Genomic DNA, 10,478 nt, shown 5'->3' on the forward strand with positions numbered 1-10,478 from the left:
GGGGGGCATGATACCTTGGGGGCTTCTTTGTGGGGTGGGGACATGATATAGTGGGAGCAACTTGGGGGGGATAATGGGGGGCATGATGCTGTAGGGTGGTGGAACATGATACTGTGGGTGCTTCAGGGGGGTGGGTTTGGGGACATGAATCGGGGGAGGGGTAATCTGGAGAGGATGTTGAAAATCTGGACTCAGTATCAAGTAATGTTCAAACCTGTAGTCACCACAGTTTGGGTTATTGTGTCTTATAAAATAAACTATAATGGAGACAGCAAAACAACCCCGTAGTCGGCAGGATTCGAACCTGCGCGGGGAGACCCCAATGGATTTCTAGTCCATCGCCTTAACCACTCGGCCACGACTACTGACGACTGTTATGCTTGTTGGTAAGGCAACTCCTCTAAATTGCACGATCTCAGGAAAGGTGTGACTGCATTGCCTATATTTTTGTTCTCCTATTTTCAGGTCACTTGAGGAGCAATTCTCTTCTTAGTTTATCCTCCTGTGTATTATTTATTCTTTCACACATATTCCCCCCAGCAGTGTGACACATAGTGTAATAATTAGAGATGAGCGAGTACTATTCGAAACGCCTGTTTCGAATAGCATGCACCCACAGGAATGAATGGACGCAGCCGGCAAAGTCTGCGTGCTGGCCGCTTCCATTCATTCCTATGGGTGCATGCTATTCAAAATGGCCGTTTTGAATAGTACTTGCTCATCTCTAGTAATAATGTATTCTCAGTGATCCTCTACCATTATTCTTTTTACCCCTACAGAGGCCTCTTACTTCTTCCTCCAGTCATTCCAAAACACAGGAGAGATTGACCCTAATAGGAACAGGAACACTAAGAAATTAAAAAGTCCCACCCCCTCACTGTTTCCTGTTCCTATTAGGTTTGGGTCACTAGGGGGTCTCCAGTATTTGGAGCTGTAATTTTATTTTTACTCTGTATTTGTCTGGCCTGACAAGGGAATTGTTTGGGTTTTTTTGTAACAATTCTCCCGAGTTCGGCTGTCTTCCTTCCTCCGGTTGAGAAGTACAAGCACGATAGTTTGCTGCCCCCCTGTGGAAGTTATATGATGTGGTGTATAGACTGTCTAAGCCATGTCACCTCGGGGAGGTTATTTTTAGATCCCCCATTCCTGTATTTAGCTGGGGTATGGGGACACTCGTCCACATTAGGGAGAGTGTGTGCCTACATAGGCAGTATGGAGACTTACAAGTCATTCCTGCTCCGCTGGGGATTATGGGTAAAAAATATGCAAATCTATTCTCCTGGATGGAATTAGGAGAACAGAGTGCACTCTGTACACCACCCTATAGAGGGCAGCATCCTTAACATCATGAACGACTCAGTTATAAAGTCTTTTAATCATGATGTGGATTTAATTGCTAAATCAGTATTTCAGTCCCAAAAGGAACAGATTCCCAGCTATGGACAGCGCTGTTTCGGCCTATTGGGCCATCCTCAGCGTAGCGTAGGGATACTGATTTAGCAGAGTAAGAGACTATAGACCAGGGTATGGGGACACTCGTCCACATTAGGGAGAGCGTATTTAGCTGGGCATTCTGGGGTTTCGGTTTCCGGATTTGAGTTTTCTGGCAAGGCTCTCCGGATCCACAGAACCGCATAGGCTTCTTCGGTCCAAGGCCTGGGAATCAAGTGGCGGGAAAGGAGGATCAGCAAGTTCCAATGGTCACTCTAGATCACCACGGGGGAAAGGATCATAAGACTAGAGGGGGGAATAAAGAACAGATGATAATTAGAGATGAGTGAATATACTCGATCGAATACCTCCCGGTGCAAAAACACTTGAAACAATGAGCCAACGTAGCTTTCAGGTTGTAATGGTTACCACTCTGGATTCTGAATCCTTCCAGCTCGTTGGGACCTCACCGACCTCAAGCATCCTGTAATTCTACATTTCATTCTGCAAGGACATTTTAAAAAAGATTGGATGACCCCAATGGAAAAATGAAGAAAAAAAATCATGTTAACTTTTGTTTCCAGACACCAAGACAGATTGGAGATAAGAACAAGGAGCAGTACGTCTAGAGGGGGATGGTCATGAATACAATGGAACAGGAAAGCCATTTCATGGGTGTGAATGGGAAGGAACTTGGTTGAAAAAAATACCAATTAACCCTTTAAAGACTCACATGAGGGCTTATGGTTTGTGGGACAAATTGTACTTTGTAATGGCGCCGTTCAATATCCTGTACAATGTACTGGGTAGATGGGGAAAACAAGTGGAATTGGAAAAAAACGCATTTGCACCAATTTCATATGAGTTTAATTTTCACGGCGTTAACTGTTTGGTAAAAATTACATGATATATGTATTCTGTGGGTCAGTACGATCACGGCGATACCAAATTTATAGAGAGAACCGGAGACCCAATAAGTTTATCCTTATTATTGTGTGTCCATTTTTATATGTGTTCTAGGGAAAGTGGAGAAGTTAACATTTTGTGGGTTTTTTGTGTTTTATTTAATACTAGCTATAACCCGCGAATTCGTCCGCTGTCCCCTCTGTGCTGTTCCTTGCGGCAGGCTCGGGCCCCTTCCACAGCATCGTGGGCTGGGACCCCACGGCCCCGATGCTGCACCTTCGGCCCTCCCCGCGCCCCCGGCCCCCTTCCCCCTTTTAGACATTACAGTCACCTCGTACATCTACCCCTTTCCCCCACCACCACCTACCCATGACCCCGGTTGCCCTCCCCCCCTTTGCACATGTGAAATCTGGCCCCCCTACTTACCTTCTGCCCTTGGTGCCAACTGATCATAGCACTCCGATGACATTCCAGAGCGTGGCAATCCAACAACGATAGCGGCGACCATGGCGCCTGCGCACTTTAGATATTGTGGTCACGTTTAACCATGTGTTAACAGCTGCGATCAGTGTCAGCACCGATCGCAGTTAATCAGTGGCAGGTGCTGTCTGTATTATACAGAGAGAGAGCTCAGGTCCAGAGCCACCTCCATATATCCCCATACGATCAAGGACGTAATACTATGTCATTGGTTGTTAAGGGGTTAATATCACCATATAATAAAGTAGGGCATCTGATCATGGGTGTAATTTAAGGCTCACAGGCTCTGGTGCAAAAGCACAGCTTGGGCGGAACTTCTCACAACAAGGTTTTGGTAGGTCGCTCATCTGATGTGTTGACTTGCTTACGTGTAATGGCCACAAACACAAGGACTATGTGACGCAGGACATCGGGGAAGGTTTCTATTCTTACAGCAGGCCGAGCATAACCTTCAATAAACACAAGTAATACAGGAGCACACAGTATTAGAGATAAGCAAACAGTGAAATATTTGAGATTCGATATTCGTTTCGAGTAGAGCCTCAATATTCGACTACTCAATCAAATATCGAATCCCATTATAGTCTATGGGAAAAAATGCTCGTTTCAGGGGAAACCACTATTCCACTAAAGGAGAGTCACCAAGTCCACGAGTAGCAGGAGGAGAGTGTTTAGGACGAGCGCTGGGCATTAAAGCCCATAGACTATAACGGGTCCGTGCGCTTTAACTGCACAGCGCTTGCAGTTCCCGATTGGGGAGGTCCTCCTGCGGACTCCTTCCAGACGGGAGGCAAGTGCTAATGTGTACTTGCTCGTCCTGCAGAACCAGCATTGATTGGCCAAATGCTATACAGTGTACAGCATTCAGCCAAACAACGCTGGTTCTGCCGGAGGCTCATCTGGGAAGAGGCGGAGTCTAAGATCGGACCACAGCAGTCTCCATTGTGGTCCGATCTTAGACTCCGCCTCGTCACAGACAAGCCTCCGGCAGAACCAGCGTTGATTGGCTGAATGCTGTACACTCAGGTTCCGGTCCAAAAACCGGGTAGCTGCAACTGAAAGCCAGTGCACTGCACTCTGTTCCGGATTAGGCCCAATGAATGGGCCAAGTCTGGAGGAGGGAGTGTCTTCAGGCCGAATCGCGAGGCAACTCGGCCTGAAGAATGGACATCTCGCCTTCTTTTTTCCGGGAGCCGGAAGAAACGGCTCCCAGAAAAAAATCTTGAGCGGCTCCCATTGATTTCAATGGGAGCCATATTTTTGGTCAGGGTTTTGAGGCAGATACAGCCTCAAAATCTTGACCAAAAAACTCAGTGTGATCTTATCCTTATGCTTGAAATTGGCCAAAGGTTTTTAGCCAAAAAATGGCACAAAGAGAAGCCCACTGTGCTCGGCACCGTCCTCTTGACTAGACCAGCGACATTGTCCTAACAGTGCACCGCAGGATACTAGAATCTTCTGGCTGGAGCTGTCTATGCAGGTATATACAGTGATGTCATCATACTGACCTCATCTTCCAAATATAGAAAAGACAAGGCATTGCTGAGATTCGAACTCAGGACAGGCGCTTTAACCAACTAAGCCACAGCGCCAACTGTATCTAGCACTTCTTCTTCGTCAAATAGACTAGTCAGCTTCTTAGTTTACTTTGGCCACTCCTGTTACGCCATGTCTATGACTATTTCAGACTCAGGGCTGGCTTGTAAAAAATGAATTGCTTCATAGCCCACCCCCCCCCCACCCCCCAAGGAAATAATCTTTACTAAAAGATACTGCAGATTTGATAGATTTTTTGGATTGTTTTTGAATTTACAGCTCAAACAGGTTAAATAAATTAGTTTCACTTGTGAAATTAGAAATTCTCACCAAAAACTGCAACACAGTTGTCATATGTGAATGTGTCCACAAAGCTACACAATCTTATGCCTCCCACCCAACCCAGCACATGGCTTAGAACAGTAGGTCAGGCAGAATAGGTAACGGGGGAAGATACAGATCAGGGCAGGAACAAGTAACTGGAATGATGTCTACTAACAGCCGAGGTCAGTACTCAGACAGAATGCACACCTGCACAGGAACTCACACACTTGGAACCTATATAGCTCAGATAGAGATAAGTGAATCGATTCCTAAGAACCAGGGTCTATTTGGATATTCTATAAAGTTAAGTTTTTAACAAATCAGAAAATGATAATTCATCTCAAACTAATAAAATTGTCTGCCGTGCAGCTGACGGCCTCTCAGTGCGGGCGGTCTATACACTATATAAGGTGTGGTAAGCTGGAACACGAGGCATTACAGTAATGGTGGATGTAGGGAAGGATCTGGGATTTATCTCACTGCGTCATATAGAGCACTCAGTTCTATAAAGCTTTCAATTACAAGCAATAGAGGTAGAGAATCTTAGGAATAGGAGAATGTCGTCCGATATAATCAATTACAAGCAGATTAGTGATTGACATTATAGATAGGAGTGAGGGAGCAGATCTGACGCCTGCGCAGTTGGCTCTGCCACTGAGACACTAGTAGAGCCGACTGCACATGCGTGCAATTCCGGCCTCGGAACTATGGCCGCGCATGCGCAGTCGGCTCTACTAGTGTCAGAGCTGACAGAGGTGAAGCCACCAAAGAAAGAAGGGGAGGTTCCAGCAGAAGATAGAGGCGGCGCAGGATCCTGTTCTCGGGCAGCGGTGGGAACGCCCTCATCGCATTTTCAGCGCTGGGGGCCGCCCCCATCGCTGCCAGAGAACTAATTTACATACCGGTACAAACCGGTATTACTAAGGAACGGCGCGGCGGAGATCCCATCTAAAGGTAAGAGACGAATAGCCTTTCTAAAGGCTATTCCGACGTGTTAGCCACAGAAAAAAAAAATTTTAATGGTAGAATCCCTTTAAGGAGATTCGTCAGAACTCCCACTAGCTCCTCCTATATAACAGGATTTTAAGGGAGGATTGAGCTTCTGGAGAGGGCTGAGGCAAGTGGTAGTCCCTTAAATAGTCCACTCATCGGGAAGGACTCCCCACCAATAGGGCGTGGGCCTTATTACTCCTCTCATAGCAGTGTCGGCAAGAGTATAAGAGGAAGTGCTGGACCTGAGGAAGCTCTAGGTCACGTAAGTCAGCTCTCACCGACACCAACTGGGAAAGAACTGGCGGGGAGGGGCGTTCCATCAATCAGTAGGTAAGGGATTGGATCAGTAATGTCTGAGTCCTAAGTTGTCTATCTTTTTAAGCATCGGTGGCCAATGTGATACAATGTCCACTCATGACTGCCTTGTGCGCTTCCCAAAAAAACACTGCTGAGGACACTAAATCCAAATGATGATGGAAGTAATTGATTAGATGGGAGCATAGTGTAGCACCCTGGGGCGATGGCCTCTCTATGTCTGACCTATATGTCACTGTGTAATAAGATACGCGGCTAGCTCTCAGCGGCGCTCCCAACTAAGTGCATTGTCACTAGGACAGTATTAGGACACGTTCACATGGAGGATAGTGGTCAGGCAGAAAAAAAATCTGCTTTAGGAATTTGAAACAGACTTTGATGTGTTTTTGAAAAACCTCTCCAAATTATGATACTAAAAATTCTAAAAAATATACCGTACACTTATTTCAATGGGAATTTAAGAATCTGAACAACTAACAGGACACCGCCTTTTTCTTCTAGGTGAAATGAATGAGAAGTGACCTCACACCTAGAGTCGCTGGTGATTGGCTGAAGACTGCCTGCAAGGCATTATGGGGAGGCCCGCCTGGCCCGAGGTCATGTGATCGCTTTCGGTCTTTATGTGGCGTCAGTTATTTTGAGCAAATTGTCCAGAACTAATTCTGAAGGTTTCCTGAACTCCGGCCTTCTAATTGTCTTCATTCCTGTCCCAGTAGGGGTGAAATATTCGGAGCCCTGTCCTGGAGCTTGTCCTGTAATTCCCTTCTACATTATACCCCGGACATCACAGCAATGTTTGGTAGAACAGGTCCGCCATTGTTCATGTCCCTACCTCTTCTTCCTGTTCTTCTTCTTAGAGTCTGTACACATGTGGCTGCAGCACATACAGACTGTTTTTATACCGGGTGGAGGAGACTTCTATAGTTATCTGAATATTTACTTGTTTTTTCACCTTTCTTTTTCTTCTTCTGCAGCCAGGACTAGAAGGAAAGACGAGTCACGTGACTGTAAAAAACTGTGATTCTTAGTCTCTTCATCGTTACTGTAAAATTAATTCTGAGTAAATGCTATAAATAGTTTCTATGATTCTCTTCAAAATTCAATATTTTATTTCCTGTTTGTCAATTTTTGCTTGCTTGCTTCCTAATAAAAAGCTTTAGCCTCCCCGTCGGGGAATCGAACCCCGGTCTCCCGCGTGACAGGCGGGGATACTTACCACTATACTAACGAGGAGTTGCCATTGTGAGTTTTTGCAGGCACAATTCCTTAAAGGGAAACGAACCACATTCCCTGAAGACCATGTCCTGGGTTTGAGACCCATCTTCCTTGTTCTTAGCTCCCTCCTTCAGCTTTCTCTCTAGCAGAGCCTTGATGAGAGTCTTATAGGAATGAAGAGAGAATTTACTTCCTGTTCACACATAACAGACTGTAACAGATGGTAAGTCGGAGGGTCCTCACACGCTACAACTCAGAACCATAAAGAATTAAAGTCCCTTAAGTCCCTATAATTTACATCTTATACCTTTCTAGAGGGCCAGACAGTCCGAAAACTTTGGTCGTCAGGTTTCTTTAAACAACTCAAAGTTAAAATAAAAAAAGCAGACTGGCCCGTACGGGGATCGAACCCGCGACCTTGGCGTTATTAGCACCACGCTCTAACCAACTGAGCTAACCGGCCACATGAAGAAGGAATTTTTTTGACCAACTCAGAATGAAAACAGATCACATGGGAAGTAAAGAAATAGTTTCTAGTAGAGATACAGGAATATAACTACAAGGAGTTTGGGATTTCTGTAGATTCACATTGGGTAAAAAATATGCAAATCTATTCTCCTGGATGGAATTAGGAGAGCAGAGTGCACTCTGTACACCACCCTATAGAGGGCAGCATCCTTAACATCATGAACGACTCAGTTATAAAGTCTTTTAATCATGATGTGGATTTAATTGCCAAATCAGTATTTCTGTCCCAAAAGGAACAGATTCCCAGCTATGGACAGCGCTGTTTCGGCCTATTGGGCCTCCTCAGCATAGCGTAGGGATACTGATTTGCCAAGCGGAGCAAGAATGACTTGTAAGTCTCCATAATGCCTATGTAGGCACACGCTCTCCCTAATGTGGATGAGTGTCCCCATACCCTAGATTCACATTGTCACTGTTATACTTACTGAGTGGACAATTTCTTCCAGGTTTTGTATGCAGGGTGTGTGACCTGCACCAATCAGATATCTGTCATCTCCCCCTCCTCTTCCTCTCTCCTCCCCTCACAGCTTTCACTTTCACTCTTGTTGGTCTCCTCCTAGTAGTTGCTCAGAGTTTGTAAAATGGGTTATTTGCAGGACTCTCTTAGTCTAGACCAGGGGTAGGGAACGTACGGCTCTCTAGCTGTTGCAAAACTACAACTCCCAGCATGCATACTTGCTCTGCTGTTCTTGGAACTCCCATGGAAGTGAATGGAGCATGCTGGGAGTTGTAGTTTCATAGCAGCTGGAGAGCCAAAGGTTCCCTACCCCTGCTCTAGACCAGTGGTCCTTAACCTTGTTTGAGATACCGAACCCACCAGTTTCATCTGCACATTCACTGAACCCTTCTTTAGTGATAAATCAAATATGATTTTTTTCCAAATTCAAGACATAGGTATATGTTTTATTACTGGTACACAAAATGAACCGTTCATAGGGCCTAGGGTTTGATCGAACCCCGGTTAAGAACCACTGGTCTACAGTGGCGGATCCAGGCTTTGCGGGGCCCTGGGGAATTGACTTTGGCGGGGCCCTACTTACCTGGGGGTCCCCCCACATGATTTTTTTTTGAAAATTAGCCCTAAAAATCTGTTTTTTAAATGCCATTACATTCTGAGATTACAATAAATACAATGCAGTAAGGCCGGGTTCACACGGAGTTACGTGCCGCGAGATTTGGCACGTAGACGCCGCGTGACCCTTTGCGTGCCGTACACGCTCCCATTCATTTCAATGGGAGCGGGGAGCGTATGCGCCGCGCTAGTTTGCGGCCGTGAATAAATGCACGGCCGCAAACTAGCGCGGCGCATACGCTCCCCGCTCCCATTGAAATGAATGGGAGCGTGTACGGCACGCAAAGGGTCACGCGGCGTCTACGTGCCAAATCTCGCGGCACGTAACTCCGTGTGAACCCGGCCTAATACTCACAGGAGACGTCTTCCCACATTTCCCGTCTCTTCCCTTTGGACCGCCATGACCACTTCTTCCAGCTGTGACTTGACTCTGTAAAGTTTGAAACACAGACATCTTTGACCTCACATCTCCATGCACCCAACTCCTATACATATATATATATATATATATATATATATATATATATATATATATATATATATATATATCCTATTAATATTATAAATGTGAATTTTGTGAGTTTGTGGGTTTGTGTGTTTGGATGTTTGCATGTTTGGATGTTTGTTCCTCAATCACGGAAAAACCGCTCGACCGATTCGGCTGAAATTTTCCACAAACATAGTTAATACACCCAATTAAACAATAGGCTACTTTTCGTCACAATAGCGCACATACGTTTGTGCCAGGACCCCCACAAAACCCAAATTCACACCACCATCTCTGCAATCTCACACACTTTGGACCATAGCAAGCCACAAAATTCATATTGCCCTCTGCAGCCTCGCCCCTAACCCCACACAGTCACATATACATATACTTTACCACTTTGCCCCTCACCTTACCGATACTCCAGGAGGCGCTCTTTAACGCTCCAGAGCAGCCATGTTTGCCGACCCCCACCGCTCTGACAATCCGCGACACCGCCCACCCATGTCAATACCCCTAGGCGGTCTAATAAATGCAAAAAAAAAAATTAAAAAAAGTAAAAAAAAATATAAAAAAATAAAATAAAAAGGATTAAAAATTCAAATCACCCCCTTTTCCCTAGAACACATATAAAAGTAGTTAAAAACTGTGAAACACATACATATTAGGTATCCCCGCGTCCAAAATCGCCCGCTCTACAAAGCTATAAAAATATTTTTCCTGTTCGGTAAACGCCGTAGCGGGAAAAATGGTCAAAAGTGCCAAACCGCTGTTTTTTCACTGTTTTGATTCTGATAAAAATTTGAATAAAAAGTGATCAAAGCAATAACATTTCCCGAAAATGGTAGAACTACAAAGTACACCCAGTCCTGCAAAAAAAGACGCCCTATACTTCCCCGTACACGCACGTATAAAAAAGTTACGGCTGTCGGAATATGGCGACTTTTCAAAAAAAAAAAATTTTAAACACAGTTTGGGATTTTTTTTAAGGGGTCAAAATGTAAATAAAACCATATAAATTTGGTATCCCCAGAATTGTAAGGAAACACAGAATACAGGGGACAGGTCATTTTGGTTGCACAGTGAACGCCGTAAAACCAAAGCCCGTAAGAAAGTCGCAGAAATGCATTTTTTCTTCAAATCCACCCCATTCAGAATTTTTTCCCTGCTTCCCAGTACATTATATAGAAT

The 10,478-nt window shown here is 45.0% G+C and overlaps 3 non-coding genes across 3 annotated transcripts; all 3 read right to left on the reverse strand.

Annotated features, from left to right (window-relative positions):
• Window positions 1-283: 283 nt before the first annotated feature.
• Window positions 284-365, reverse strand: TRNAS-AGA (transfer RNA serine (anticodon AGA)). Its single transcript has one exon. It is a non-coding gene; the product is annotated as a tRNA-Ser (tRNA).
• A 6,781-nt stretch (window positions 366-7,146) lies between these two features.
• Window positions 7,147-7,218, reverse strand: TRNAD-GUC (transfer RNA aspartic acid (anticodon GUC)). The gene has a single exon. It is a non-coding gene; the product is annotated as a tRNA-Asp (tRNA).
• A 371-nt stretch (window positions 7,219-7,589) lies between these two features.
• On the reverse strand, window positions 7,590-7,663 carry TRNAI-AAU (transfer RNA isoleucine (anticodon AAU)). The gene has a single exon. It is a non-coding gene; the product is annotated as a tRNA-Ile (tRNA).
• Window positions 7,664-10,478: the final 2,815 nt, after the last annotated feature.

This window comes from Leptodactylus fuscus, chromosome 5 (genome assembly GCF_031893055.1).
Source record: "Leptodactylus fuscus isolate aLepFus1 chromosome 5, aLepFus1.hap2, whole genome shotgun sequence".
Classification (NCBI taxonomy): domain Eukaryota; kingdom Metazoa; phylum Chordata; class Amphibia; order Anura; family Leptodactylidae; genus Leptodactylus; species Leptodactylus fuscus.